The sequence below is a fragment of the Euprymna scolopes genome, chromosome 3 (assembly GCF_053919585.1).
Source record: "Euprymna scolopes isolate OS-2025 chromosome 3, ASM5391958v1, whole genome shotgun sequence".
Taxonomy (NCBI): domain Eukaryota; kingdom Metazoa; phylum Mollusca; class Cephalopoda; order Sepiida; family Sepiolidae; genus Euprymna; species Euprymna scolopes.
Genome location: NC_136484.1, coordinates 155,801,777 through 155,818,405, shown reverse-complemented (window position 1 = coordinate 155,818,405; position 16,629 = coordinate 155,801,777).

Below are 16,629 nucleotides of genomic sequence, written 5' to 3'. Positions count from 1 at the left end.
AATATAATTTAAAATTTTATTTTTTATTAATAAAAAAGTGTTGAAATGCATTAATTGTATAAATAAATAAATGCTTTGAAAAAGAACTTATAATCATTTCGTTAAAATATTACTGATTTAAATAAAAATAAATTAATTAATTAAGAGTTGTATATTAAGAGAGAGTCACAGATTTATAAATTAAATAATCATGGTTTTTAAAAATTATTATTACAATAACATTTATGGTAAAAGATAAAATTGTTAAATATTTCAGGCCATTTAGGGGAAAAAACTGACTACTATAACGTCAATGAATGAGAGTTCATATAAAAACGTTGTTTTAATTTGAATAAAATAAAATACACATCAAGTGCGCTTGAAAGTCAAATACAACGTAATATTAGGAAAATAAACAAATATTTTACTTGTTTGAAATACTATTATATTTGACTACTATAATTAAAATGAACATAAAAAAAAATTTTTTAAAGAAAACATAAACGACACAAAGTTAATGAAAACATTTATTTTGCCCTATTCTGAGTTGGAACAGATACATTGAGAGCATCACTAAGGCCGCTGTGAAGAAGGTGGGCTCTCTCTACCGTGCTAGAAAGCTACTTATGCCTGAAAGTATCCTGAACCTCTATAAAGTCACCAGTCACCCATGTATGGAGTATTGTTGTCACATTTGGGCTGGTGCATCTGCTACTAATTTCTCTCACCTGGATAAGGTTCTGATAGGTCCTGACCTGTCATCTAAGCTTCAGCCTCTGTCCCAATCGACGAAATGTTGCATCCCTCTGCCTGTTCTACAAGTATCTTAATGGTGAATGCTCTGACGAACTACAAGCACTTGTACCCTCTCCGACAGACCTGGCAAGCAGCTAAATCCCACCCCTACACAGTAGAGATCCCTAGGTGTGAGGAAGCCTTCTATTCCAATAGCTTTTTCCCCAGAACTGCTAGACTTTGGAACTCCCTTCCGGGATCCTACTTTCCCAACTGTATTTACATGCAGAAGTTCAAGTGCAATGTGAACAGAAATCTTGCTCCCTAGTTCCCTTCATAATTTTCATGCAACTTATGTCCCTGATACTAGGCCTCTACTTCAAAGTGGCACTGAGCCTTGTTTGGGGTGAAAATTGAATAAAAAAAACCCAAAAAACTGTCATCTAATTAGAAAATGAATTATTGCCAACATGCGCACAACTTTTTACATGTTTGTTGTCTTCGTTTCCACCTTCGTTTTTTTTTTTTAAACGTCTTTTTAGCGCAGCTAATTTATGTCCCCATGGTCCTTAAAGATCATCTTTCATAAACCCGTGCTCAGATCGGCACTCAGACCCACGCCAAACCTCTTGGATCAAAAAGCAGTACGCTTGAGAAATGGTTGACGTAGTTGAAAGTACGTTTTTTCATCTCAAAATATGGATTTTTGACCAATCAGGGCTCAATTTAAAAAACTTATTTTTTGCAAGCCTCTGGGAGCCTCTAAAGAAATATAAAAGGCAAAAAAAACTTCTCTTGTCAGAGAGGGACATCAGACACCTGTAGAAAGACAAGTCACAAGTCGAGTGCTTGCAGAGTGAATTCAGTAGCTGAAATGACAGTTTTTCTCACACATCAAAGAACATTGCTTGACTCTCTCTTTCTCTCACTTCGCCACAACATGTAGTCAAACTCTTTCTCTCATGCTCTCAAGTCTTCACCTTCTTCCTCCTTTCCTTCTTTCATACGGACTGCCACCTTTGCGCATTAAAAAGTAATTTCTTTTCTTCTTTTAACGAAAATAAACAAAAGTTTATTTTACTTTATTTAGTGGTGTATTTCTTTTTATTTATTTGTTTCGGGGGACTTATGCAAGCCCCCAACACATTCGTCTTGTTCTCTTTGCTGCAATCCACTCGACCACTATCCTTCCACCTTCATTTTTTTTTCAAACGTCTTTTTCCTATATGCAAATTAATGCATATCAAACTACATGTCCCATGGTCCTTAAAGATCATCTCACATAAATCCATGCTCAGATCGGCACTCACTCCCTAGGGCCTCCAGGCACAACTATCCCTAACCACACTGCCAAGCATAACTAGTCCTGACTGCACTGCCGGGTACAACTAATCTTTCAAACACAGCTAGATACAACTAGCCCGTCAAACACAGTTAGACATAACTAGCACTCACTAAATGGCTAGACACAACTAGCCCTCAATACATAATGATGCCAAATCAAAAAAAAAGTCTGGCTTGAATTGTAACTTAATCCTCTCCATAACTTAATGATGCATGTCTAAAAAGTCGAACTCAAATCATATTTTTATTTCCCCATTTTATGTTGATGATAATTTTCATAATGTTCAACACAAATTGCATTGTAATCTCTCCATTTCACAATTTCATAATATTCGACCTGAATTTTATTGTAATCTTTGTATTTCATGACGACAATAATTTTCGTAAAGTATTGAAATTATTAAGGAGTTACTAACTGGGTGCCCTGTGATTGGATGAAAAAAAAAAAAATTACAGGCTACCATTTTAAAGTTTCATCAAACACTACAAAAGTGGGTTTTACAAACGCCCTTCCTCTTTTGGTCATATGAACTCCCAGCGTCAACATGTTCTCGTCAACATGTTCTCGTCTTTTTCATCTAAACATCAGAACATGTGTGAGGTTTTCTTACAGCAACTGCAGCACAGAACTCAAGGCTCTATTTCTTCAACCCACCCAAAAAGACACAGGAAATATAAAGCTGTTAAACGACCATATCTTTTAGATAAGTTTCCTGCAAACCAGCTGTTTGCAAGCACCTTTCTTTTTTTTCTCTGCAAATACAATTTTTATAACATTTACAACTGTGTTGTGTTTCTTCTTGTCAGCGTCAATATATTTTGTTACCAAATATAATTGGGAAAATCCCCCCAAAAGTTCAACCTGAATCATATTTTAATGATGATGACAATTTTCATAAAGTTCGACCGGAATCATACTATAATCTCCCCACTTCATTACAAGAATAATTTTCAAAACAATTTAACCCAAATTGTATTGTAATCTCTCCATTTCACAACAACAATTTTCATAAAGTTTGACTTTCAAATTTGCATTTAAACAATATGGTTGTCTCCAAGTCTAATGTAAACAAGTTCTTGATTAGCTGTTCCACTTGTTAACAAATTTACCGAATTTCCATTTACTAACGATTACTATATTGTCCCATTTCTACTGTGCACTCTTTAACCCTTATCCTCGAGTGGCCTCTTGGCCTTGATAAGTGGTGACGCCTATGTAAAAAAAAAAAAAAAAAAAAAAAAAACTTCTCCATATCTTGACGTCACCATGTCTCAAAAATATGAATAAAATTGTAATTTACTCTTTTCATTTAATGATGATAATTACCAACAGGAGCACCACTTTTTACGTTCATTTTTTTCTCTTTGCTGTCAACCACTCGACCTTTGTCCTCTCACCTTCGGTCTTTTTATAACATCTTTTTAGTGCAGCTAATTCAGTGATATGCAAATTAATGCGTATCAAACCACATAACCTTTTAGTGATTATTATTACAATAACATTTATTATAACAGACAAAATTGCTTTTTGAATTTACAATTTTCAACTGACATGTACATGCTTATGCATCCCAATAAAAATGAACCCCCCCCCACACACACACACGCTCAAAATGTCTATACTGTCTTAAAATGTTTTCAACGTTTCATGTGCTGATTTTTATACAGGACTATAGTTATATAGACTAATCTTAGCACAGATTGTTAAAACCAACTTCTGTAATATCTTTGTAACAACTAAAATGGTAATCACCCAAAATGAAAACAAAAGCTCTTTTTTTCTTTTTTCTTTTTTTTTACATATAACAATGTATAACAATGTTATTTCTTATAACCACAATGAAAAATATATTTTAAAGTTACCTACATCGTTGAATAAACTTTGACGAAAGTGAAGAAAGGAATTAAGCAAGAAAGTTGGCTGTCGATTTTCTTCGAATTGTATTTCTCCCAGTGGAAAATAAATTTTGCTTGTCTGTCAAGTGGACAGGTGCAAGAGAGAAGAAGCTTCTGTTATGGTGGTTCAGTAGTTAGTGACTAGAGCTATGACAACAGCATATTCTTTTGATTGTTTTGACTCTCAAGTATATATCTGACACAGTTAGACATCTTCACTTAGGGTGTTGGCAACCTTCATGTGGTCGCTCCTGTAAGTACCTAATGTTTTTCTATATACAATTCTGACTAGAAAATATCAAGGGAACCAACGCCAACAAAGCAAATCTTTAAAAAAAGGAGTCCCTTCCCCACACATTTTAAAGTGTTTCTGCATATTTTAAAAATGTTTGGAACTTATGATCCCACGCCGTTCCCTCTTTTTGCCCCTCCCCACCACCAAACTTGAAAAAATACTAACAATTACATGTCTCGTTTACCGCTTTGTGGCCAAGGAGTAGGTACTCATTTTACGTTAAATTTATATAGGAAAATGATCCCCACTCTAAAATATGAAATTTTAATTATTTTTTGAAAAATTACTTATTTTATATTATCCGTTGAAACATATTACCCTCCAAAAGTAGATTTTGATCTCTTTTTAGGTGGTAAACTATGCTGAGTTAGGGTGTAAAAATATACCAAATATTTTTTTAAATATGTAAATTGATCAAATAGTTTTTTGTTTTCTTTTGTTCTTGTTTTTTTACATTAGCAAAACATTTTCTTTTTTAAACAATTCAAACTTGCAATGAAACTACAATCAAAGTAATCGTTTTAACATTTTGAGACACTGCATGGTTTTAGGAGAAAGTCTTTACCCAGCATAATCTAAAGCATTCGTGAACAATATTTGTATTTTTTAAAAAAGTTCTGTTAATATTGTTTAAAATAAAAAAATAAAAAGTTTATATTGTTTAAAATGATAAAACTTCTATTTAGATTGTTTAAAATTATAAAAAGTTCTATTTATATTGTTTATAATTACAAAAAAATGTACTGTTATAATATTATATAAAATACAATATACTGTATAAAATAAATAAAAAGTGTTTATTATTTAAAAAATAAAGTTATGTTCCTATTTTTATTTTTGAAAAAGAAGTTTTGCTTATTTAGAACTGTTAACTTCTGAAATACTAATACTGTTGTTTACACATTGTTTGCATAGTAACATAATGGTGATTAGGGGAATTTGGTTCCTTTTATGATATAGGAATCGAGAGTATTTTGCCACTCATTCTCCAATCTTACCCGATTCTTTTTGTTTGTAACACAAACTAATTTAAAAAAAAAAAAAAATTCCTGTCATTGATTTATTTATATTGTAAGGAGTGTAGAAAAATAAAATGTATAAATCTATTTAAAAATAAATAAAATAAGAAAGAACACAATCCCGTAAATTCAATCAACTCCCCATATTTCCTCCTATAACACAGAACACGCTCGGTAACATACAAATATCTGTGCATGAGGTCGCCAAGCTAATCAAGAACCTTGATTCCAGTAAAGCAACTGGCCCTGACGTCATCCCAATTATAGTGTTAAAAAAGCTTCAACCAGAACTTGCTCCCATACTTACAAAACTGTTTAAGCGTTGCCTTAAGGAGAAGTGCTTTCCAACATCCTGGAAAACCTCATCAGTATGCCCTGTATTTAAGAATTCAGGTGATTGCTCATCTCCCTCTCAGTACAGACCAATAAGTCTCCTGTGTGTCATGAGTAAGTTGCTGGAATCCATATTAATTAGAGAAATAATCAACCACCTCAGCAGAAATAACCTTCTTAGTGACACGCATTATGGTTTCTGTTCTGCAAGATCTACCGCAGATGTGCTAACCGTTATATCTCATAGGATTAATGAATCTCTTGACAAAGGCTTCCTTTCTAGGGTAATTGCTCTTGACATATCAAAAGCCTTCGACAAAGTATGGCATAAAGGCCTACTTCACAAGATTTCCAGCTATGGTATAACTGGAAATGTTTTCTCTATTATTAAATCATTTCTCTCTGATAGGCTCATAAGAGTAGTGGTCGATGGACAAAAATCAGAGGCCTGCAGTATTAATGCTGGAGTCCCTCAGGGGTCCATCCTGGGCCCAACTCTCTTCCTGATCTACATTAATGATCTCCCTAAACACATACTTAAATCATTCGTTGACATCTATGCTGATGACACGACCATCTACAGCAACACATCAAAGGCTGTAAATGACAAAATTCTCTTTGATTCTCTCTCCTCTGATCTCGAGCGAGTGGTTCAGTGGGGGAAGATGTGGCTGGTTACTTTTAATGCATCTAAAACCAAACTCCTATCCTTACATCATCAACGCTCTGATCCCCATCTGGCATCAATTGAAATGGATGGCTCTCGTCTAGGAGAAGTCCCATGTTTTGACAAGCTTCTGGGATTGACCTTTACTCCTGATCTTAAATGGAACACGTACATCAAGCCTGTTGCCAAGGTCGCTGGAAAGATGGTGGAATTCTTCTACCACTCCTGAAAATATCTCACTACTGATGCAATTCTCTATCTATATAAAAGCCAAGTATGTCCAAAGATGGAATACTGCTGCCATATCTGGGCAGGAGCTGCTAAAAACAGCCTATCCTGCCTTGACAGAGTACAAAATAAACTTTGTGGCTTAGTGGGGGATGCCCCTTTCTCTTCCCTGCAACCTCTCTCCCACAGAAGAGACGTTGTGAGCCTATATTTGTTTTATCGTTATTTCCATGGCAGGTGCTCGTCTGAGCTCCAATCTCTGGTCCTCCCTCGCCAATCTTTCATGAAAAACACCCGTCTTGCTGAAACCACTGTCAAAATTTTCCCCACTCTTTATCTGTGCCTAAATCAAAATGTAGATTCCATGAACAAAGCTTCTTTCTTAGAACTGCACGCCTGTGAAACTCTGTTCCGTCTGCCTGCTTCCCACCTGACTATAACCTGGATGGATATATGTATATTACTTACACACGTATATTCACACTATGATATACATTCACAAACAAGAACAAGGTAAACCAATGCACACACATTTACACAATGTCACACAACCAAATAATCACATATGTATATTACTTACACACGTATATTCACACTATGATATACATTCACGAACAAAAACAAGGTAAACCAATGCACACACATACACAATGTCACACAACCAAATAATCACATATGTATATTACTTACACACGTATATTCACACTATGATATACATTCACAAACAAAAACAAGGTAAACCAATGCACACACATACACAATGTCACACAACCAAATAATCACATATGTATATTAGTTACACATGTATATTCACACTATGATATACATTCACAACAAAAACAAGGTAAACCAATGCACACACATACACAATGTCACACAACCAAATAATCACATATGTATATTAGTTACACACGTATATTCACACTATGATATACGTTCACGAACAAAAACAAGGTAAACCAATGCACACACATACACAATGTCACACAACCAAATAATCACATATGTATATTACTTACACACGTATATTCACACTATGATATACATTCACGAACAAAAACAAGGTAAACCAATGCACACACATACACAATGTCACACAACAAAATAATCACATATGTATATTACTTACACACGTATATTCACACTATGATATACATTCACAAACAAAAACAAGGTAAACCAATGCACACACATACACAATGTCACACAACAAAATAATTACATATGTATATTACTTACACACGTATATTCACACTATGATATACATTCACAAACAAAAACAAGGTAAACCAATGCACACACATACACAATGTCACACAACAAAATAATCACATATGTATATTACTTACACACGTATATTCACACTATGATATACATTCACGAACAAAAACAAGGTAAACCAATGCACACACATACACAATGTCACACAACAAAATAATCACATATCTATATTACTTACACACGTATATTCACACTATGATATACATTCACAAACAAAAACAAGGTAAACCAATGCACACACATACACAATGTCACACAACAAAATAATCACATATGTATATTACTTACACACGTATATTCACACTATGATATACATTCACGAACAAAAACAAGGTAAACCAATGCACACACATACACAATGTCACACAACCAAATAATCACATATGTATATTAGTTACACACGTATATTCACACTATGATATACGTTCACGAACAAAAACAAGGTAAACCAATGCACACACATACACAATGTCACACAACCAAATAATCACATATGTATATTACTTACACACGTATATTCACACTATGATATACATTCACGAACAAAAACAAGGTAAACCAATGCACACACATATACAATGTCACACAACAAAATAATCACATATGTATATTACTTACACACGTATATTCACACTATGATATACATTCACAAACAAAAACAAGGTAAACCAATGCACACACATACACAATGTCACACAACAAAATAATCACATATGTATATTACTTACACACGTATATTCACACTATGATATACATTCACAAACAAAAACAAGGTAAACCAATACACACACATACACAATGTCACACAACAAAATAATCACATATGTATATTACTTACACACGTATATTCACACTATGATATACATTCACGAACAAAAACAAGGTAAACCAATGCACACACATACACAATGTCACACAACAAAATAATCACATATGTATATTACTTACACACGTATATTCACACTATGATATACATTCACGAACAAAAACAAGGTAAACCAATGCACACACATACACAATGTCACACAACAAAATAATCACATATGTATATTACTTACACACGTATATTCACACTATGATATACATTCACAAACAAAAACAAGGTAAACCAATGCACACACATACACAATGTCACACAACAAAATAATCACATATGTATATTACTTACACACGTATATTCACACTATGATATACATTCACGAACAAAAACAAGGTAAACCAATGCACACACATACACAATGTCACACAACAAAATAATCACATATCTATATTACTTACACACGTATATTCACACTATGATATACATTCACAAACAAAAACAAGGTAAACCAATGCACACACATACACAATGTCACACAACAAAATAATCACATATCTATATTACTTACACACGTATATTCACACTATGATATACATTCATGAACAAAAACAAGGTAAACCAATGCACACACATACACAATGTCACACAACAAAATAATCACATATGTATATTACTTACACACGTATATTCACACTATAGAAATATTGACGTACATATTTCTGAGCCGTGTGACCACTAACTCAACATTTTTCCCAAACACGTGTTTGCATAAATAAACATTTTCATGATTGAAAGTAATTTTTCTATTCTTATCTCTTGTATAAAAATGTTTTCTTAGAAAATTCCGTTTCTCTCAACTTTTGTATTTACAAAACTTTGTTCAGGTTTTTAGTTAGCACTTTCATTTATTTTCATTTTTATACGCATCACTAGAAGATTGCTGTATGAGGTCAATGGGATCCCTCTATCCGGTTTTCAACAGACCACCATTTCCTAGATGTATTGCATTCACGACAGCTGAGGAATTCTACCTACTCTTTAAATATTACAGGATAGCTAACAGATCCTACACCTTGGTCTTAAACAGGGATGTTCATCTTCTTGAGGTATTATATATATTCGCTTACCTTTATATGTATACAGTGTGCAGTATTCTTAAATGGTTACCCATCTGGTACTGGTCAGGTTCAACGTTGCTTAACTTTGATGATTGAACAAGAACCGGAGTGTCAACATGATTATGCCATATGCATACAATGTAGCAAGAGGTGATAGTAACTTTGTGATTAAATGCCTTAAAAATTGGTACAAAACTCTGATTTTGTACAACATACAATCATACAATCTCCAGTGGCAAACAAAAAAGAATAAAGAAAAAATAAACACTGGCTACTGATTCTAATTATATACTGGCGATCTTGTGAAGTAATGAGATTTTTCATTACCTCATATGCAAATGAGATTTTTTTTTTACTTATCAAGGTCCAAAGGCTACTCCAGGATAAGAGTTAACGAATGTAAGGTGATGTAAGTTGGGTAGAATTTGATTATTTATGGGGATGGCTCAACAAAAACTTATTTACATTAGATTTGAAAGCAACCTTATTGTATTCAACTGGGGAGCAGGCCAGCAGAACAGTGTTTCAAAGGCGGGCAGTTCTGGAAAAGAAGCTTTGTTCATAGAATCTGCATTTAGATTTAGGCACAGATAGAGAGTGGGGGGAATCATATATAGTGGTTATAGCTAGTTAAGTATTTTTTGTGAAAGTTTGGCAAGGGGAGCCATAGATTGGAGTTCAGTTAAGCACTTGCCATTAAAATAACGATAGAGCAGAGATGTCTCTTCTGTGAAAAAGAAGTTGCAGGAAAGAGAAAAGGGCATCACTTACTAAGTTTCAAAGCCATTTTTGAAATCAAGGCAGGATAGGATGTGCTGAGCAACTCCTGCCCAAATGTAGTAACAGTACTCCATTTTAGAGCATACCTGGCTCTTATACAGATAAAGGATTGCATCGGCAGTGAGATACCTATTTGATGCATGCATTCTATTTCAAATCAGGAGTGAAGGTCAGTTCTAAAAACTTGTCAAACATGGAGCTTTCTCAAAACAAGAGCCATTCATTTCAGTTGGAGTGTGGTGGGGATCAGAGCAATTATGATGAAAGGAGAGAAGCTTGGTTTTTGATACATTAAAATTAACCAACCACCTTTTTCCCCATTGCATCACGTCTTCAAGATCAGAAGATTGAATAAAAAGTTTGTTTCTCAGAAACTGGGGTGAATTTGGAGTAGCAAACTTTGACAACACTGTTTTGAATTTGGAGTAGGGAGCTTTGGCAATAGTATGCCAAACCCCAGAAATTGTTAGTTGAAAAGACAGAATAGTTAACAATCCATCTGGAAAAGTAAAGAATATTTAACAATTTATTATTTAACCATTGACTTCAAACTCACTGTTGTAACTGTATCTTAGTTATGGAAAAATAGGTGTTGAGATAAGAAAAGGAATAGTTTTACTAGATATTATAATGCTTATTTGTATCATTTAAATACATGCAAAATATGGCAGTTCCAAAAAATATAACAGAAAAACTTATCAATATACTTACTAATCAATGAAAAATCTTAGCGTGTACTAAAATGTATGGAAAATAGGCAAATAGAATTTTAATAGATAATAAAATTAATTTACTCTTTTGAGTCAACAAACTCAGAACTACAAGACCACATAGAAGAAGATAGATAATCTTCTATGATGCACTGGCTTGATGCGAATGTTTGCTGTTCGTGACTACAAATAGTAAATTAATTTTTTTTCTAATTAAAATTCTACACAATATTCCATAATTTTTGGTACACACTAATATTTTTCATTGATTAGTATATCCATAAGTTTTACTGTTATTTTATTTGGAACTACAATATTTTGCATGTATCTCAGTATAAATAAGTCCAAAATTTTCATTAAAATTTGAAAGATATTTTTCATAGGCAAGAATTTTTATAGTTCATAATTATGGCTTTGTAATCTTTGCTATATTCACATGCAATTCAGCTTCTTAAAATATAACATATGATTTACCTGCTCGTTTACGCTTTGTGTTTACTTAGTATTCAGTCCACATCGGAAATTAAGCTTAGAATCATTGAACTTTTACTCTGATCTCATACTATTGAAGTTTGTGTAGCCATTAATAAATTAAACCAAATCTGGAATCTTAAGTTTGTAGATGGAAATTTAGCATTCACTTCCCATTGTTAATTACATTACACCTTAAAATGTAACCACTTAAACTTTATCATGCGTTATACCTGATCACTTAGTGTTTAACATGAAGTCTGTATAACCATTTATTAATTAAACATTATCCAGAAATACAGGCATAACTAATAATAAGTTATCTCCCCTTGGACTATACATTTCTTAATTAATTTCACACCCGCACTAAATTATATTTTATATTTTTTAAGATGAAGAAATTGATTAAGTTTACAAATGACTTTTCTTTGCGGAAAATAATTAAAAATAAATAAATAAAAGGATTGCGTCATTCTTTTTTATTTTAACTTAATACTTTGCTAAATACTTCATACATACAAAATCTAGTGATGGAGGCATTTATACTGTTTTGGAGAAATGTATGAATATATAGTAGTAGTCATCCACAGACAGACTGTTTCGCTGTATCAAAGTTCTTCAGTGTGGCTAGATTATCATCCATCCCAAACCAGAGTTCAAACCTACAACCATCAAGTTGATAGTCAGCAGTTCTACCCTCTGGTCCATGGAATCGGTGCCTGCAAATGACTTCCGCAAATGTTTATTTATTTAAGCATTTGATTGCCACTAGTTACAGTTCTTGATTTGTTTGTGTATTTACAAATAAGTGTGAAAGAACAAACATAGGAAAGTCACTAACTTCATGTCAATATGATAGCTTATTGTTATTAACAGTCATAGAAACTTTCAATTTCGATACTTATCAATTGCTATTAATAATATGTACTTCCAATCACAATGACATTTGATATTGGATATAAATAAAGATTTAAAATTTGAAAATAATTTTTTCTCATGGTTCAGGACTAATTAACGATTTTAACAAACAGAGTCATAGGAAGAGTAGTTACGCATCTGAATACATTTTCATTCATTTAAAATAGTCAATAAAAGATTTGGATTTTTTTTTGTGTGCTAGAACCATTCAACAAATAAGATTCGAAAGATCCACAATTTAAATATTTTTACTTTTTTTAAAAAGTAAAGAAAAAAATAATTTTGTCAAAGAATTAGAAAATGTTTTCCTCTACTTTTTTAGAAGCAGGGGTTATCTCCCAAGGTCTGTTAAATTTCATCTAACTCAATTCCACATCTTATGTTATATAAAAACACTCAATTCCATATCTTATGTTATATATATAAAAAAAAAAAAAAAAAAAAAAACTCAAAATTAAAAACAAAAGTCAGTTGTTAAAAATATATTACAAAAGTTCAAAATTTAATAAGAATAAAGGCATAAAATAAGATTCGGAAGATCCACAATTTAAATCTTTTTACTTTTTTAAAAAAATAAAGGAAAAAATAATTTCGTCAAAGAATTAGAAAATGTTTCTCACTACTTTTTAGAAGTAGGAGTTATCTCCCATGGTCTGTTAAATTTCATCTAATACTAACACACTCAATTCCACATTTTATAAAAAAGAAAAAAAAAAACTCAAAATTATATAAAAAAAAAATCAGCTGTTAAAAATATATTGCAAAAGTTCAAAATTTAATATGAATAACTGAATAAAGATGCTGTCAGTTAATAAAGTGCGTGTGTGGTCTTACAAATTCTGTTATTATTTAAATATCAGGAACAGGACAAGACATGGGAAGTCTCAAGTGATCGAACCCTTAATATTTGAAAGTTGAGAAAAACAGAGAAACAATTAATCCTTGGATAATGGCTTTCTCAGACGAACACTTCCATTGAAAATGCCTTAATGAGTGGATAAACGTTCTTTCATGCCATCAATTTCTTCCAGTTCTCATGGTTCATTGTGACTTTTGTATATTGCTACATTTGGACTGAAGCCGTGTTCTACTGTTATTTTTTAATGGGGAAAAATGTAAAAGTGACTGACAATTTACAAGGAATTGTTTAACTAGAAATTTACATTAAAATTTGAAACATGTTTGACATATTTGACATTTTCTAGTCAATATATTTATTGTATTTGCATGCAGTCCAGTAGTTTATTTACATTTTAGCATGCAATCTACTTTCTCATATGAATTTTAGCATGAAGTCGATCCTGTCACTTGCATTTAAGAATGTAGTCCACCTGGTCGCTTAAATTTATCATGAAATTCACTTAATCACTTTTATTTGAATTTGTAATTTATTCTGTTCCTTAGAATTTAACTGGTAGTCTACATTGTCACTTACGTCTTAGCATGCTGCCAGAATTTATTATACAGCATCTCTATAAATGTGACCCATAATTCACAATATTCCCTTATGTCTTAATGGCAATGGGATTTGTTTGGAGTGAATATAAGTAAAATAAAAAAGAAAGAAAAATAAAGAAAAGCAACTTTCACAGACACATGTTTGTTGATTAAAACAAGATCCATAAAATACAAAAAGTCGTTAATTTGAGAAATTAAATAAAACATCAAATTTTCATTTCCTTAAAACTATCAACAAAAAATTGGAATTTTTATTTGTTTTTGTTTTTGTTAAAAAATGTTTAAAGAATGAGATTCGAAAGATCTAAAATTTAATCTTTGGGTATATTTTACAATCCACAGAGATTCGAAAAAGTGGCCAAGAATTCAAATATATAACAAATAAACTTTATCAAAGGCAAGATAAGTACTCTTCTACCTAGCTGGAAAAGGTTTTAGTGATTTTACTCACTTTAAAATGTTTATTCGGCTTGAAAAACATATAGTGTTGAGTGTTAGGTAAGAACAAGAAAAATGGCCTCGAATTGACACCTAAATATTCAAATGACTCAAAAATAAAAAAATTATACAAAATTCTGTTAGAAAATCACACAGTATGTGTTATTGTGACATATATTGGATGAGTTTCTCACAGTATTTTGTTTTATTTTTATTTTTAAGTCATTTACAGGACTTCAAATATTTAGGTGTCAACTCGTGTCCATTTTCTTGTTCTCATGTAGCACTCAACACTATATGTTTTTCGAAGCGAATAAACGTTTTAGAGTGAGTAAAATCATTAAAAACTTTTCCAGATAGATAGAAAAGTAACTTATCTTGACTTTGATAGCATTTATTTGTTATATATTTGATTTTTTTAAAAATCATTTTTGAATCACTGTGGATTGTAAAACATACCCAAATATTTAAAAGAAAAAATTCATTTAGTCAAAGAATTAGATTTTTCTCTTTACTTTTTAGAAGCAGGAGTTATCTCCCATGGTCTGTCAAATTTCATCTTTCACGCACTTAATATCAAATCTTATGATATAAAATAATACAAAATTAAATAAAAATAAAAAGTTAATTGTTGAAAATCTCGTACACAAGTTAAAAACTTAATGAGAATAAGTGAATAAAATAACATTTTTTAAAGTTATTAATTCATGAAATTTTCTCATTTCTATTTCATAGATTTTAATTTATTTTAATAAAAACTATCACACTTTTTATTTGTTTCTTGCAAGATTCTGTCAGCAGAACCTGTTGAATTATATTTTTGAGATAAAATTCTCAATACAAACTTCAACCTTATTCTAAATTATAGATGAGTTTCCTACATATAATTTTTTTATCAACAATTTGTTACTGTTATATTTTCCTTATCTTTTTAAGATATGTTATTTTTTGTATTATTTGGATTATTTAGCCTCATGTTATTCTCACAAGTTTTCAGTTGATGTGTATCATGTCAAACTCGGGAATCTTTCTGTCAAAGTCAGGAATCAGCACAGAATTTCAAATAGAAACTTTTATTTAACCCATACGGATAGTATGCGCTCATTTCATCAGTGAAGATGGTGTAGAAGTCTTAAATAATTTACAATTGTATTCTTAGTATAAGGATTGAACCTTCAACCTTCAGAAGACTGCAGATTTTCGAATTTAACAGAAAGATTTCCGAGTTCAACAAGCTACATCTGAAGAAAATCAGAAGTTACATCTATTAAAACATTGTGTGAATAAAACTCAAGATGAAAACAATAGTCCGAATAATCTAAATTATCCAAATTATCAATATCTAAAAAATTCAGAAACATAATCTTAAAAATTTTAAATTTGATTTTACAATTTAGAATTTTATGCAATTATTAAATCATTGGATTTAACTTTGGTTTTTCAAAATCTGTTATTCATATTTCATTTAAACAGCAAACGCACATCAGATGTCATTGGACATTGGAGGTGACTGGACACTTGATAGTTGTGATGTAGGAACAACAGAACCTATCTATAATCTATAAACAAAAGATTTCTTTGTTAAAACTTCTAGTAAAATTTCCTTATTCAGGGGTCAGTATTCCTCCATGCTATCAATTGCTTCCAGTTTTCATGGTTCAGTGTGGATTTTGGGATGTGACGGTAGATCAGTGGTTAAAGACACAGACTGGTGATCTGGATGTCCCTTGTTCGAATCCAGTTTGTTCCACAAAAATCACTTTTTTTTTTTGTTTATCCATAGGAGTCACCACTCGAGGATAAGGGTTAATAGGTGTACAGTAGTCACTGGGAAAATATCGTAGTAATCGTTAGTAGTGGAAATCTGGTAAATTGGATTACTTAAGGAGATGGTTCATCAAGAACTTGTTTATGTTGGACTTGAAGACGACCAAATTGTAGTCAGCTGGAAAGTAGGCAAACCAGCGATTTTAGTAACGGATTTGATGTATGTGTTCTAGGGAAATAGTCGGTCCAATGCCAGCTTCACTTAAGAATAATAGGTCTGGTGTAATCTCCTGTAATTGGGTTTCAACCTCTGGAAGGTTAGAACGTAGACCCCTGATTTTGGAGAAGGAGACATGGTAATGGGAGTCTATG